The sequence below is a fragment of the Pseudopodoces humilis genome, chromosome 9 (assembly GCF_049639895.1).
Source record: "Pseudopodoces humilis isolate 2021_Gansu_Grassland_sample_001 chromosome 9, ASM4963989v1, whole genome shotgun sequence".
NCBI classification, from domain to species: Eukaryota; Metazoa; Chordata; class Aves; order Passeriformes; family Paridae; genus Pseudopodoces; species Pseudopodoces humilis.
Window position 1 is genome coordinate 9290415 of NC_142208.1, and position 14983 is coordinate 9305397.

The 14983-nt window shown below is 38.3% G+C and overlaps 1 protein-coding gene across 7 annotated transcripts in view; it reads left to right on the forward strand.

Moving 5' to 3' along the window:
- Positions 1-600: 600 nt before the first annotated feature.
- OPN4 (opsin 4) overlaps positions 601-14983 on the forward strand; it is a 38951-nt gene continuing 24568 nt past the window's right edge. For all 7 annotated transcript variants that reach the window (XM_088060070.1, XM_088060075.1, XM_088060076.1 and 4 more), the window contains exon 1: positions 601-826. The gene's annotated coding sequence lies outside the window, so the exon portion shown is untranslated. The remainder of the gene's footprint in view (positions 827-14983) is intronic.

Sequence of the window (14983 nt, forward strand, 5' to 3'; positions counted from 1 at the left end):
TGCGGGGAAGAAGTGTTCTTGTGATATCTCCATTCTGCTTCCACAACCCAAACTATCACCTCTGCATGGTGTTTATTGTATGCTGTTGACATGTCCTCTGTTCTCGCCTTGATTCAGAGCATTCACTTGTTCTGTTGATAAAATAAAGGGGAAGCATGAACAGTCTACTGATCTGACAGCTTCTTAAAGTCCAAGTTATAGTAGAGGAGAGGCTGAAGATCACTGCTGTGTAAGTCACATCAGGAACTTAAAGAGAAATTATAGTGAATTTAAATGCAATATGAGAAATACTTGGGGATGTAATTTAAGCTTGAGTGATCACACTGTAATCTTGAGAGAGATACTTTCTTTTTAACGTTTTACCTTGGTGAGTATGGAAAGAAAAGGTAAAAGAAGAGCTAGAAAGGTTAGCAAACCAGCTGCTTTCAGGGGAACAAGAATGTTTTCAAACTCCCAGAACCTGGTGTGAAATAACAGGCCCTAATTGCCCTGACCAGCCTCACCTGCTGCCTCCACCCACCCCTCCTGATGAGCTCCGCCTTGGATGATTTTTTTGGTTTGGGGATTATTTTTTATTTATTTGTTTCTTTCTTTCTTCCTTCCTTCCTTTCTTTCTTCTCTTCCTCTGTAGGAAAGCTCCTGGGCTGCAGCTCTAGTCCTGCTGTGCCTGGGTCTTCTTGGTTTTTGGTTCTAGCTCCTCAGCTTGACTTGTAGAGCTGCTCCCTGAGATGTCTTGACCTTATTAACCCTGACAAGTCACATCCTGAAGCAATTTCCCAAGGATTTAGATTCCCAGCTGCTGTCTCTTAACCTGGCAGCTTCTCAGGTAAAGTGGGGCTGGATGCTGGCTGGTGGGGGTCTCTGGTCTCCTGGTTGTGCTGCTTTGTCTGGTTTCCACTGCTGGCCCTTGCTGTTTTGTGATACAGAGCTTTTTACACCAGTTTTACTTGCTGAAAATCATACTTTGAATATTTCTTCTGTTCTTTTACATTTGTAACTGAGTGGTAGTAACTTGATAAGGCTTTTATGAATAGGCTCAATTCAGTTATACTTCTACTGGTGATCCCTGTCTAAATATGCTTTATGTGAAAAGACTTTTATCCTGTGATCCTTCCTCCTAGGGAACTTTGAAAACTAGTTCAGACTATTGTAGTCAGCTTTCTTTAGACATGCTAAGTCAATTTTCATTAAAAATCTCATATTCAGTAATTTTAATAGTATATTAGCAGAGTAGTCTTCTATTTACATCTGTGAAACTCTCCACTGTTGTACAAGCTGCAGTGATTCTTCTATGCAACACAAGTTGGTGTTAATCCTTTTTCTAGAGATAAAATATTAATTCTGTAATAGCTTAAAGCAAGGGTACTTGCTATTAAGTGATAAGTAAATAAACAATTTCATCCCTCCTGGTATGCACCAAACCAAAATTCTCAGCATTTCCTGTGATCCTTCAACTTTCCAAGACTAGGAGAAGTAAGCTTTCACTGAGTTAGTCAACAACTCTGAATTTCGGAGTTGAGATGAAGGTAACAGGGTCCATGAAGTGTGTACAAGTCTTCTCAATTTATAATTCTAAGTGACAGATACCAAGTGGGAACCACTGATATATGTTATCTTGTGTTGATTTATTGTATATAAAAATTGCTTCTGGGAGATGCAACTGAGAATTATTTCTATTATTTAGGCTAAAGTCACCCTTGCAACAAAGCCCTGTTTAGGAAAGGCTATTCATGTTCAAACTTAACTTTTCATTAATTGATCTCTCTTCTATAGCTCTAGTCTTGTGACAGTACCCCAGGACCCTTGACAGATTAATTGCTGCTGTCTTTGCTAATTAAAATTTGCATATTAAATTGGACAATTCTGTAGTATGTTATGAGCAGGAATTTGATGTTTGTTGTGAGTTATAGCAATGGTTCTCAGTCTTTCTCTGATGCCCCAGACTGTTCACTTCTGCAGCTCCCAACTGAGAAATTTCCTGACAAAGTAAGTTCTTCATGGGTGGTTCATGTTTCAGTTATTTTATGTTTCAGCTCTCCTGATCATTGCTGCCAGAATATTCACTCTTTTTCCCAATAACTAAGAAGTTGCTTTCTGCTGCTTTTTCCTCTTGCTGTAATGAAATTAATAAGCTGGCTAGAAAAATCATAAGTATTTTTTCATAATACCTGAACAATTTCCAGCCACACTAGAGCATGTGGCTTGAAGTAATAGAAAGAGTAAATGCTTCTCTTAAAATTGAATGTACTAGAGATCTACTTAGTGATGAATCAGAATCTAATAGATATTATAATCTAATCATATTCAGGAACAGTAGACAAGTCAAGCAAGGTTTAGCTTGTTTTTCAAGCACAGAGAATTGCTTAGATCAAGTGGTAGTAGGGGAAAAAAGTGGTGTACAACTGAGACTATATCAAACATTACTACCAAAGCAGAAACAAGGGAGAGAAGTTTGAGAAACATGGACCTGCATAGGCTCTGTTAAGGTACAAGTTCAACCAGAGAAGATTACTTTTCTCTATTTATAGAAGGCTCTTTTATGTCTTTCCTCACAACTGATAACCAAGAAAGAGGTCCTTCTAAAGACTTAAGCTCTTTGCTAAAAAATGCTCTATTATAATTGCTCTATCAGAAAGCCTTTCTTGGAGCTATCATTTCACTTAAAAAAGAATAGATGTTTTGTATAATGTAGCAAATATACACTGGGTATCCTGCTGAAGAAGAGATGGAAAAAAGGCACTGTAGTTTTGTCATGTGATAAAATAGGTTGCAAGTAAAGGTGTTGTGCCTTGTCAATGCTTTCACACTAAAAATCAATAGCTATTCAAATGAAACTGTACTCAGAGATCAAAATTAGCCCTCTTCCTTCACACACAGCAAGCTATTGTCCATCCCTTCTGTATAAGACACTTCTTACTTAGACACAGATGATTGCTTGTGAAGCAGCTATGAAACTTTAACAGCTGCCTCTGGCTGGGGCCTGTGTCTTATCTCTGAAGGTAGTTAATCTTTCTGTGGCTGCATTTGCTGGAACAATGTAATCAAATGAAGGAACAAAACCTAGTTTTATTTTTTAGTGCTCAATAGACTGCATTAAATTGTAAAACAGATTCTAAAATAGTTCACCAAGCTCACCTTAATGCTATTGTTTTAAAGAAAATACTCCCTCCTTGCCTAGCTTCTAAAATCAGAATTAGGCTGTTCTTGAACTAATTTACAAATAACCAGGTCAACATCTATTTCACAAAACAGTTGTATCTATAAAATAATTTATATGTAGTTATAGTCTGATAGTACAGATCATGGACTTCTTTTAAATTGTTTATTTTTTAGAATAAGCATAGAATTTTCTAAATTATGTTAATTCAACTGGTGAATTATATGCAGCAACATATAGTAATATGCCTTTCCTCTGGGGGTGGAAAGGCACATTTTCATGTTTTCATCTTATTAAGTAATGCCATTATCCTCAAAGGAGGTTTCTTTCAAAAAATTGCCCCTAAGTCTGAACCAAGTATTTGAGTGAAAACTTTTTAAAGGTATTGCTAAAAAGTCTGTGTATTTGTTAGACTGCTGGGTGTGCAAAGACTTCTTGGACACAGAATTTGAGTGGGACTGGCTGATGTGAAACTCAGAATTGTTCCAAGCAATAACAATCCCACATTAGTTGGCTGTAGCCCTGTTAAGAAAAAAGAGCTTTCTTTTGTGCTTTTCCATTTTCCTACAAAACTAACTTTTCTTCCTCAAAGACTGAAAGATAGTGACATGAAAAAAAGGTCAAGTAAGAGAATAGAATGAATGAGATATGCAGCTTGGGAAAATGGAAAGGAATGAAGGGTGAGAGGAAAAAGAAAAGACTGGGATAAGAAGAACAGAGTAAGGTGAAAGAGGTGACAAAAATATTTCATCACTAAGACAATATTTATAGTGGAACAAGAACAGCAGAAGTTGAGTAAATTAACTAGTGCTTGAACTATTAAGCTTTCACAGAACACCATTTAAATAGTAGTGAGTGTAATATTAGGAGGCCATCTTGCTGTTAATTTCTTCCACTTAAACTCAATTTCTTTCCAGCAGGAGTCCAACCCCTAGGATGACATCTTCTGCACTGCTAGACCAGTGTGTCCAACACTATATGAAGTTATTCTTCTCTTCCTATACAAACTCCTGACAGAACCCAACCCCTCCAATGTCCACCATTATGGGATTTGCCACATGTTCAAGGGTGACTGAGAACTCACCTCCGAGTTTTGCTTTTACCAGAGAGTGCCTCAGTTTAACACAGTGGGCTCTGGTCAGACCTGTAGGGATTGAATGTTCTTAATTTTTCAGTGTAATTTTTTTAGCAAAGCTATATGTTCATTAGTGAAATGAGCATATTAATATTTACTTTCCTGGACAACAAAAGGGATGTTAAAACTATTTATGCCTTAATCTACCACACACATAAATGAAATCAAAATCAACATGACTTAGCATATGCTTCAGTTTCAGTTACCATAAGCTTTATAACATTATTAGGTTTGATAGAGGTTAAGTGATCCCAGTTATATTATCACCCTGGTTCTTACAGACCTTCTGCAATCTTATTTTATAGCTTTTTATCTATATCTAGAAACTTGCCCAGTTTTTTGAAAATGTTTTTATTAATAGAATTTGCATTTGCTGTGATTTAACCTATTTTGCTATTTCCAGATAGTTTAGTTTTTAACTTGCCTTTCAAGGAAGTGCCAACTTCTAGGCACAAAAAGAAAGGACCAAAGGGATAAAAACAAGGGAAGAAAACTAGTAGTGGGGCCTGAAGTTAATAAATCTTGAATTTATTATGAGAATTTATTTTTAGAATGAGGAGGGAAGTAACATGATCATTTGCATTAAATTTTGGAAGTCTCAAATGTCTAATGGTTGCTTTAAAAAATATTTGATAAAGAATTTCAGAATTCATTTTTTCTAGAAAACTGTCTTTGGTTTTCCTCCTTTGTGGGTGGTGGCAATGAGAAGGATACCTCTTTCTCTTTGTGTGCTTGCTATTCATTATTAGGAATATCAGTCTTTTGGTTAGCAAAACCTGCAAGAGATCTTTTCCATCTACTTTGGATATTCAAAGGCTGTTCCTGTCTGAGAAAGAGGAGTTCCTTTTTTGAAAAGATGATTCCTGTGACAGACTTCCTTAAAGTCTGTTGATAAGTACGATAATGCTTATTTATAAATAAATATTATGTCAGAGCCACTAGTAAGATCTTTCATGTCAGTAAGTATTCCTTATACATGATACATTTGATTTGACTTACTAGACTTATAACAGCCCTTGCAGCTCTTTTCTTTCTATCTAAAGAATAAGAAAAAATCTGCAACAAAACATTCCTGTAATGGAACAGCTTTTTCTTCTAGATGAAATAGATAAAAGTATTTTGCTTTTCACATAGCTGAAGGGGAAGATAGCAACATGGCACACATGTATTTCACTGCTTCCCCTATTAACTTCTTGTGCTAGTTAGTGCTTTACAAAAAAGTTCCTTGTTGTACCTTACCAGAAGACAGTTCAACTAGTTATTTTTTACTGATGTAACCTGAAAAAACCTAGATTATCCTCTCATAACCTTTTTGAAACAAAGATATTTTTAGTTTAGAAGCTTTAGGCAAAAAATATTGAAAGGGACCTATCAAGAGATATATTTTGGCAGTTCTTTTCTTGCGAAAAAAAGGTCAGAATTTGCTTTTCATATCACTTGAAGATATAATATTGGGTTTTGCACACGCAAGATTGTCCATTCCCTGACTAGGGCTAATGTCAATGTTCATGCAGGTTGCTTTTAGTAAGCTTCCCACACCACTAATGACTTTTCAGTTCCATTAGTCTGCTATGTATTATTGATTTCAGGCATTATTGATTAATGCTGTAAGTAGATTTATTTCTGTTCCTAGAGAGTAAAGGATTGGCACCTCTGTTAGATGAATGGTATCTTACTGCTTGCTTTGGTCAGTTCTGTGCTGACTCCTTCCTTTCCTCTGCTCTCTTCTGTCCCTTTTATATTTTTTTCTATAACTTAGTTAAACGGTGCTTAACATCTGCCTTCTCTGTAAGAGGAATTTGTCCTAAACTTTGAAAATAATAAAGCAGTACAGAAATGGGAAACTCATGCACGTGCAGCAGTGTTTTTTTCAAAGTTAATAGGGTGATATATCATGTGAGCTGTTCCTTCCAGAGCCTGACTCTGCCTGTGGCTGCACCTGCTCCCCAGGGATCACAGGCTGCCACTGGCCCTGTGCAGGCTCTTCGGTCATTGAAGCAGCTCCTTATCCCACCACTCCCACGTTCCAGATTCTCTGTAGTGCCCAGGTATATGGGATAACTTGGTGCTGGATTTCTCACGATTCATCCAGGGCAATACAGTGCACTTTGGATTTTTCACCAAGCCCCATAAACACAGATGCAGCTCTCCAATCTCTTGTATTCAAAGACTATGAACTTTGTCTCCTGTTATCTTTTTAACTAGTAACTTATTACACTGTGTGTGGTGTTCTAGCTATCATTTAGTCTGCACTTTTGAATTACTTTATATGTTGAATACCTAAGCTTCAGTCATCAGCACCTCTGCTCAGCACAAGTCATGCACCTTTGGCTGTTTTCCACACACTGTTCTACATCTGTCTGATGGCTGATGTCCCTGGAGATCACAGACATTTTACTCTTTAACAGAGTATAAAGCTCATCACAAGTCCCTCACTATTTTTGTTTCACAGTTATAATAATTTGATTTCATATTTGGCTGTCAGCACTGATAATCTATACCATATTTGAAAGTTAGGGGGTTTTAAGTACTTAAATGGAAATTTGGGGAAATCTTTCTTTAATACCAGGTTATCAAATGTCTGTGAGATTTAGTCAGTCAAGTTAATGCTCTTTTTTTAGAATGTACCACCTCCATCAGCTGTGGGACAGAAACACAAACATCACATGCCTGTGTAAATTAAGACTTAGGACTTTCATATAAAAGTTAGTGCAGGTGATTGTAAAATAAGAGTTACAGAAGTTTTAAATGTACCTGGTTTCATGTGTCTGGGTGGTGTTTTTCTGTTAGACCTATCACCTAATTTCTGTTATTTTTCTGCAAGAGACAGAGGGAAGCATCCTGTATTAAGTGGAGCAGAAAGTTCCACAGGTGGTTAAAAAAATTTTCCTTCCTGTGAAGGAAAAAGATTTAAATTAATTTAAATAAGCTGAGTAATTTCTTTCTTTTGGTAAATAAATAAGTTGTATCCTGAATTTAAACAGTGTCAACCTTCTGCCTCATGCAATTCTAATTATAAGAAAGCAAATTGCAAATTGTTCCTCAGAATTTAGTTAGGTAAATACCCTGCACAAAAGATCATTGGCATCTTTGACTCCTACATACATATTTTCAGAAAAGTACCTCAACTGACCTCACAATAAATACATAGGTCAAGTTCCAGAACCAGTGTTCCAAAATGCACATGCACAAATGATCATTAAAGGACTAAAATACTCATCTCTCTATGAGTGGATGTTTCTCATATATCCATAACTCTGCTGACTACCAAAAATTAAGAGCCTGGTCCCAGTGGAATAGTTGGAGAATGAAAAATAGTCTCTCTAAAGTCTCCCCTTCATTATTTTTCTATGGTCAGTGAATCATGACGAGTCTTTTACTGCTGTAATGTCAATAAGCAAAGGTATGAAATTCAGAAGCACCATAAAAGCATGAGAAACAGCAGCAATTAGAAACTATTCCCAGTGACTGTTTATACTGTGTTAGATTTTTAGTTCTATCCAGCCTCTCCATTCTTAGGCCTAACTCTTATACAAAAACCATGTTCCCAAGTCTTCAGGTAGTCTGGGTGCTTCAGTTGCAAGCACTTCCCTGGAATGTGAATCTCAGTTCTGATCATCAAACCTTGAAAAGCTGAGCTTTTAATAAGACTATCTGGAATATTAAAAAAAATTAAAATGTTTCATTAAAATTTGTAAATCAAGAATTAATTTTAAGAGGAATAATTTCTCTTCCGATAATTAGAAGAAATGAAGGAAAGGGAGCTTGGGTCTCAGATGGTTCATTCTGGCAACTCTTTTGAAATGCACTTGCATACCATGAAGAGTTCCTGAGCTGAAAACTGGTTTTGTAGAATGACTGTGTTTTAAATTACACAAAGCTTTCCAAGAAAAGCTGTGTTAGCTTTCTGATTTCTGTGCTTGTGCTCAAGCTAAAGAGCAATTTAGCTTGAACCAAAATAACTTCATTGTTCAGACTGCAGCCTTTCTTTTCCCAGACTTTTACACTGACAGTTTGAAATGACATTCCTACCTACATCCTGAATCCTTTTACAAACTCACAAAAGCCCTATCAATGTTTGAGTTAGATCACTGAAATATGGGTTGAGAAGCACAGATATGTTGAGCTGCATGCTGTTTGAGGCTAAAAGAGTATTTTAGGGAAATCTCTCCATATTGTTGCACTCTTTCCTGGCATGTTGCTTTCAGTCACTGGATGTGGGGTTTGACACACCTTTGGACTGACTCCGAATGGCCATTCTCATACTCTACTCTTTATGCTCAGAAAATAGGTCTGAGTTTCTTTGGTATTGAACTTAACGATGCTGCCATGAGGTTTTTTTGTTCATGGAGTAACCAACCATTATCACTGTTGTCTTGCTGTTTGCAGTATACCAGAGCAGACTGACATCTCTGCAGTTGTCTAATGATTGTAACAAGTTCGATTGTTGCCCAAGGATGTTTCTCTCTGAACTGAGAGATGAACAGCCATGCTCTCTCACTCTAAAAGAAATCCAAGAAAGATTGTGCCACAAGTCAATGAATTTGAAAACGAAGAGACTCTGTGGGATTTTAATTATGTCAATGGTCAGAAATATAATAGCAAAAGTTTGTCCTGATTGTGTGGTTAGGATATTTGAGCTTCATTTAAATTTGTGAAGATAGAAGTGACTGTATTTCTGTTTATGTCTTCTCCCTATTAGTTAGTATAAATGAACACTAAAAAAGTAGCATTTTCACCTCTTGAGTCAAAAGCAGCAGCAATGCATTTGTTTAGTAAAATATACGCGTGTTAAGGGCAAAGGCTGCATAGTTTTGTTTTGGTGGGGGGAACGAGAAGAGAAATGCCTCTTAAATGTCCATTTTTTGTTGAGGTGTTCTATTGTCTTAAGTCTTATTACTGAAACACTGCTTAGAAAAGAGCACATTATTTTCTCTCCCTAGGAAAAGAAGTAGCTGAGTCATTCACTCGGAATTGAGATAAGGCCTGTCTCAATCTGATATTCCTCTTCATGAATCCACTTGTTTATTACACAGGGACAGGTCAGTCACTGGTGACATCCTTAACTTTCAGTTTATACGAGAAGGAAACTGTATGGTGGTGTGCAAAGTCACTCAAGTATCCTGAGGACTCAAGCCCATATTCAAGTCTATACGTTGTTAATGTGTTTTCTTTTTTTCAAGCATGTTTGTAGCCATCTGAAAGAGTGCAGTGCTCAGCTTTCCCAATCATATATATAAATTTTAGGGTATTATTTCAGTTATTTTTTTTACAGTAAGTAGAGATTATATGTTTGTCTGTTTGTCTGCTGTGCAGCAAAATGATCACCCAATTATGTTTTTGTGGTTTGCAACATCATCTGCAAGTCATGAGCAGGAATACCAGCTCTGAAGGGAGTAGGCAGAATCCTAAAACTAAAGAAAGAAACTGCAGTTTGACTTTCCGAGGATTGGTGCCAGTCTTTATCACTTCATACAGGTTTGATTTTGAGATGTGTGTTTATTCAGAAGGCTTACTCTTGCTTTTTAAACTCTGAAAACCATTTTCAGCTGTCCATGTTTTTATTAAAACAGAACACTGACATTTTCTTGTAGTCATACTGAATTATTCACAAGTTCACCAAAAAAATTAGAGTATATTTGTTAAGCTAATTCATGGCATTACCAGAAAATGGAAGTCCTACTACATTTGCTTTGCTCTAATATTTACAAGTGTTAGGCAAGTCAGAACACAATCCCAGCATATAATAAAAAGTCTCTGTTCCAAAGAGCTTGTTATCAAAGTACAAGGAGACAACAAATGGAGGTGTACTGGCAGGCAAGGGGGAGATAAAATCAGACATTATAGGTCTGTGATGTCAACGTGCCCAGCTATTGTCAATGTCTCTTGCTGCCACTGCCACCAGAATGCAGAACTGCATGGATACAAGCAAATCATGCATGGTGGAGACTGTGTTCAGGGAATGATGGAAATGGGCATCACTGGCTGTCAGGATGAGAGAGCTGGCAAGCCAGAGCTGTCTGAAAGATGATAGCTAAGCTGAAGACAGAGAATCTATCAAGGCTTTTCAGAGTGAAAACCAGAATATATATCTGATTTCAAAGAAAAGAAGGGTGGAGGGTTGTCAAAGAAGGGGATGCAGGGCAACAACAGTTAAAGAAAGGAGCTGGGAGAACATAGGATCAAAATGGAAAGGACTTAGACTAAGCTGAACACAGTCTCACTTGCACATTTGCATCCTGTCTGCAAACTTGTGATAACTGTCCTGTACTCTCCATTAATTAAGGCTGGAGTAAAAGGATGTCATAGCAACTGAAACAGAAGTCATTGAGGATCCAGAGGAGGTATTTAGCATAGTAGGTATTAATAAAGGCCACACTACAGAGCTAAACAAAGAAGAATGTGTTCATTTTGAGGCCTCGTGTTGGATACTTGGGAAATCAGAGTCCATGGTGATAAACAGGCAGGATGACAGCCCTAGTAGAAGAGTTTATAAAGAAAGACATGTGGCTTAACACTTCTGTACACTGAGAGCCTCTGATAGTACATCTGCACTGGATTCTGCTCTAGCTTAAGCATTAGGTCTGTTTGATTTCAGACTTTGTGTGAAGAGTTTCAAGTTGCAACTAGGACAAACTCCTCATAATGTCTCTGTTCTCAGTGGCCATTACAGAATCCTGCCCAAATCTTGAACACTGTTGCAGCTGAAGCAGAATTTGGTGCAGGCCACTGCTGGCCTATTTGTCTTGTGTAGGACACTGAAATCTATTACAGACTCAGCTAAAATATTCTCTGGCAATTTTAATTTTCGCTTGTTCATCAGGCTCTTTTCAGAAACAATTCAAATACAAGGTTTTGAAAATTCAGTGATGTTAGTGAGTTGTCTGTTTCTTCCTTCTCATCCTGCTCCAGTTTCTGAAAGCACTGGGCACAGTTGCAGTCTATAACAACAAAACAGGGCATCTGCAATGGTTGGGAGTTGCTGAGACTTCAGATGCCTCCTTATTAGTGCACCAATAGAATTTTCTCCCACCAGTGGCTTGACAATTGTGGCTTGCTTTTTTTCACCTACGTAACCACTGATGGTATTTCTTGAATCTGTAAGATTTCCTTCACAGAGATGTTGTAAGACAAGATGTGTGTGGCAGAAAAAAGTAATTATATAGCCATCAGGGCAGCAAATGTATTCTCTGCAGATAATTTGTGGACAATAGTGCTATTTTCTAAGGAGAAATATAACTCTTTAATACCAAGTGACACCACACTTTGTTTACCCACTGGTTATCATAAACTATTATTTCTCAAATATCTGAGGTTTGCATTTTGATTGCTGTGTGTGGGTAAAAATTGCTTCATACTGTTTGTCATTCCTTAGTCTATTCATCAGAGATCCGTCTTTCTCCATTACTGTCCTCTGTCTTATCTGGCAAGATATATCTGCAGCCCCTCCCACGAGAGGCTCAAGTCACTGAGTTGTGTGTATTTCAGAAGTACCACATAAGCAGATTGCAGTAAAAAAACAACAATCAAAAAACAAACAGTATGAGTACTACTTCCTGTAAGCAGTACAAGCTGTCTGCCAGTGCTGACCAAATCCTGGCACTGCTGTCTGCCACTGGCCACTGTGTGCTCTTCTAGTGGCAGTCAGCATTTCAGTAGGGGGAAAATGTTTGATACAATTTCTCTGCAATTTTATTTCTCACTCCTTTGTCAATAATCCTCCTCTTGTTGATGGGAATAATTAGCTGGGAAACACACAATTCTGCTGTATCTCTTTCATAATGCCTGCTTTCAGCAAAAATTAAAAAGCAGCTTTGAGACCACCATATGCTGATCTGATTCCACACTTCAGCCTACTGTAGACTGACTTGTCTGTGACAGACGTGGTTTATTAACGGCAAGAGAATAAGAAGGGAAGTTTTAGTTAAGTTTTATATCTAATTATTGCCAAAAAGATGGGACATTTTTTCTGCAATGATACAGCAACTTTTCAATTGTTTTTTAAATATGATTTCTCCTTGCCAACAGTAGGCACTAAGCTGCACCAGCACAATTGGCTTTAGCTCACACCTGTGAGAAGGTGAGAGCTCTTATTTGGGAACTAGAAGTAGGGAAGCTTCCAGCTGAAATTGTTTGAAAAGAGTTTGGCTAACCAGAGTTCCTTGGAGAAGGGTAGGCTTTGCAAAGAGGTTAAGCTATAGGAGACAGGGAAAAATGAATCTGAGAGCTCACTCCACAAATCAGGGTTAAGAGGCTTTTTTTTGGAGGCACTGCAAATCCAACTTGGCTGGTCTTGAGAGCTCTGTGTGCAACTACTTTGTGTTCACATCCTGTGAGGAAGGGCAAGAGGGACAGATGTGGGCTGACCTTGTCAAGTTAGCTGGCCTTGAAGCCATAAACCCCCAGAGTAAGCTGGAAGAACAGTTGGGGAAACTCAGGCAGAGAAGCTGCTGGATTGTGCCTTGCCATAGACTTGCAGCCTAATGCCATTTACAGGGCTACATTCAGACTTTTGGAGAGACCACTAATGGAATCTTTTCATCTCAGTGGAAAAGATTTTGTTTTTGCTAAGTACTAGAAAAAAACTTGTGTTTGAAGGGACTTTTCTAAGCCATCCTTTCTGGTCTGGCCCTTCTGTACTTGGCCCTCCTTCCTCTCCTGCTGTGGGGCTAAACAGCCCAGTGTTAGCGCCTGCTGGCTGCACCCTACAGTTTGTGCCTTTGCTGTTCACTACAGATCTTGGCTACCCTACAAAATTAGAACTACCCATAAGGTGAATTATTCACTTCCACAGCACAATAGAAACCATATTCATTTGATTTACTGTTTTCTATTTTATCTATTGATTTTTGAGGAGTCCCAAGAGTATGCTCTCACTAAAGGCCATACAGAACTTCGTTTTCAGTTTAACAATTTTATTTACGAAGGGTCTTCTTACCTCCTGTCCCCTTGCCAAGTTGCTGCAGGCATGACGAACTACATTTAATTTTTATAATTAACAGAGTACACAGAAGATATGTATTATACAACTCTCTCCCTGCCTTGTTATTTGGGGTGCCAAAATTGCAGTGCACTCTCTGAAAGCAGCTAAGAAGTGAGAGAGCTCCCCTCTGACAGATCTTAGCTGTTAAAAGGCAAAAAGAACACAGATGGTTGAAACCAGAGTTTTGTGTAAAACAAGCAACCAGTTTTCACCTGCATATCTAAGGAGATGTATTTGTTGCAGGTACCAGTACAAAAATAGGGCCCTAAAAATGCTTGTGAGATAAACATGTTTTCAGATGTTGCAGGCACTGAGAAGCAATACCAAACAAGATACCCAGGGCTCACACTATACAGGGGGAGGCTGTGTGGGGAAGGCTGCTGTGGACTCAGATTTTATAGTGTGATTTTGCCTTTTGAAAGGCAGATACTGTAAATGAGTGGACACTCAAATGAAAAATTGATAGTTCTTCCCTTTATCCCATCACTTATATGATTATCTAGCATATCTAGAGGGCAAGCAGAGCATGTTTTGAGCAGTGAGAATTGTCTTCCCCAAGATGTTTTCAGGAATTGTCACTATCATTCCTACATTACAATAAAATAAAAATAAAAAATAAAAATAAAATCACTCAACTTACTAGCAATACCAAACACCTTTGTTTTGTGCATGCCTTCTTTGTGGTAACTCAAATCCCAGACCTGTGTCTACACTCAAAGCCAAGTGGGACTTTACTTTCCTATTTCTGAGTAGTCTGTTCCTCTTTCCTTATGCTGGCCTTGGAAGCCTAGGTGATCTTTCAGAAAGTTTAAAGAAGCCCAGGTGAGCCTTGTAAAGGTGTTGCAAAGTCATTAACACCTAGCTGACCATGCCCCTGGTCTTTTAACTCTCCTGACACTTCCCAAAAGCAGTCTGTTTATCTTGTAGGCAGCAGATTACCTGTTCTTGCAGTGCATTCTGTATTCCTGTAGATGAGCTAACACCTAATTCCACCCACAGCTCCCAGCCAAAGAAGAGGACAATGAGTTCTTCTCACATCATTGTGAAAGAAATCTTATACTCATTTAGACTTCAATTAAATTTTATTGAGGCATTATCTTTCCCTTTTTCTGCTAGACAATTTTCTTAGTTTCCTGGAAGGGTCCCAGAGTCTGTGGTCTTTCTGCTATTTTTGCTTGTAATTTATAACAAAATTGCGAACAGAAGTAAATTATCAGCAGCAAGAGGTTGCCTCAGGTCTGGCTGAGCTGGAGCTCATTTTCCTCCCTGAGCTGTGCTGTGTTGCTACCTAGAAAGGTGCTGTTCATACCCAGTGTTTTGGCTCTGGCACTGCAGCAACTCTGTCTTCACCATTCCCCCCTTGCCTGTGGGCTGGAGGTGGGAAAATCTTGGCAGGGGCCACAGCCAGGACAGCAGATCCAGCTGACCAAAGGAATATTCCATGTCATTGTGATGTCTGCTTAGCAATAAAAGCTAAGAAAAAGAGGGAGGTGGGGGGCATCTGTTATTACAATGTTTGTCTTCTGTGATAACTGCTGTGCCTACTGAAGCCCTGCTTCCCAGGAATTGGCTGGCCAACTGCTGCTGATGGGAAGTAGAGAGTAAGTATTTTCTTCTCCTCTGCTTCCATACACAGCCTTTGCTTTTGTTTTATTAAACTGCCATTATCTTGAGCCACAGGTTTTTTTCCATCTTATTTTCTCCTTTC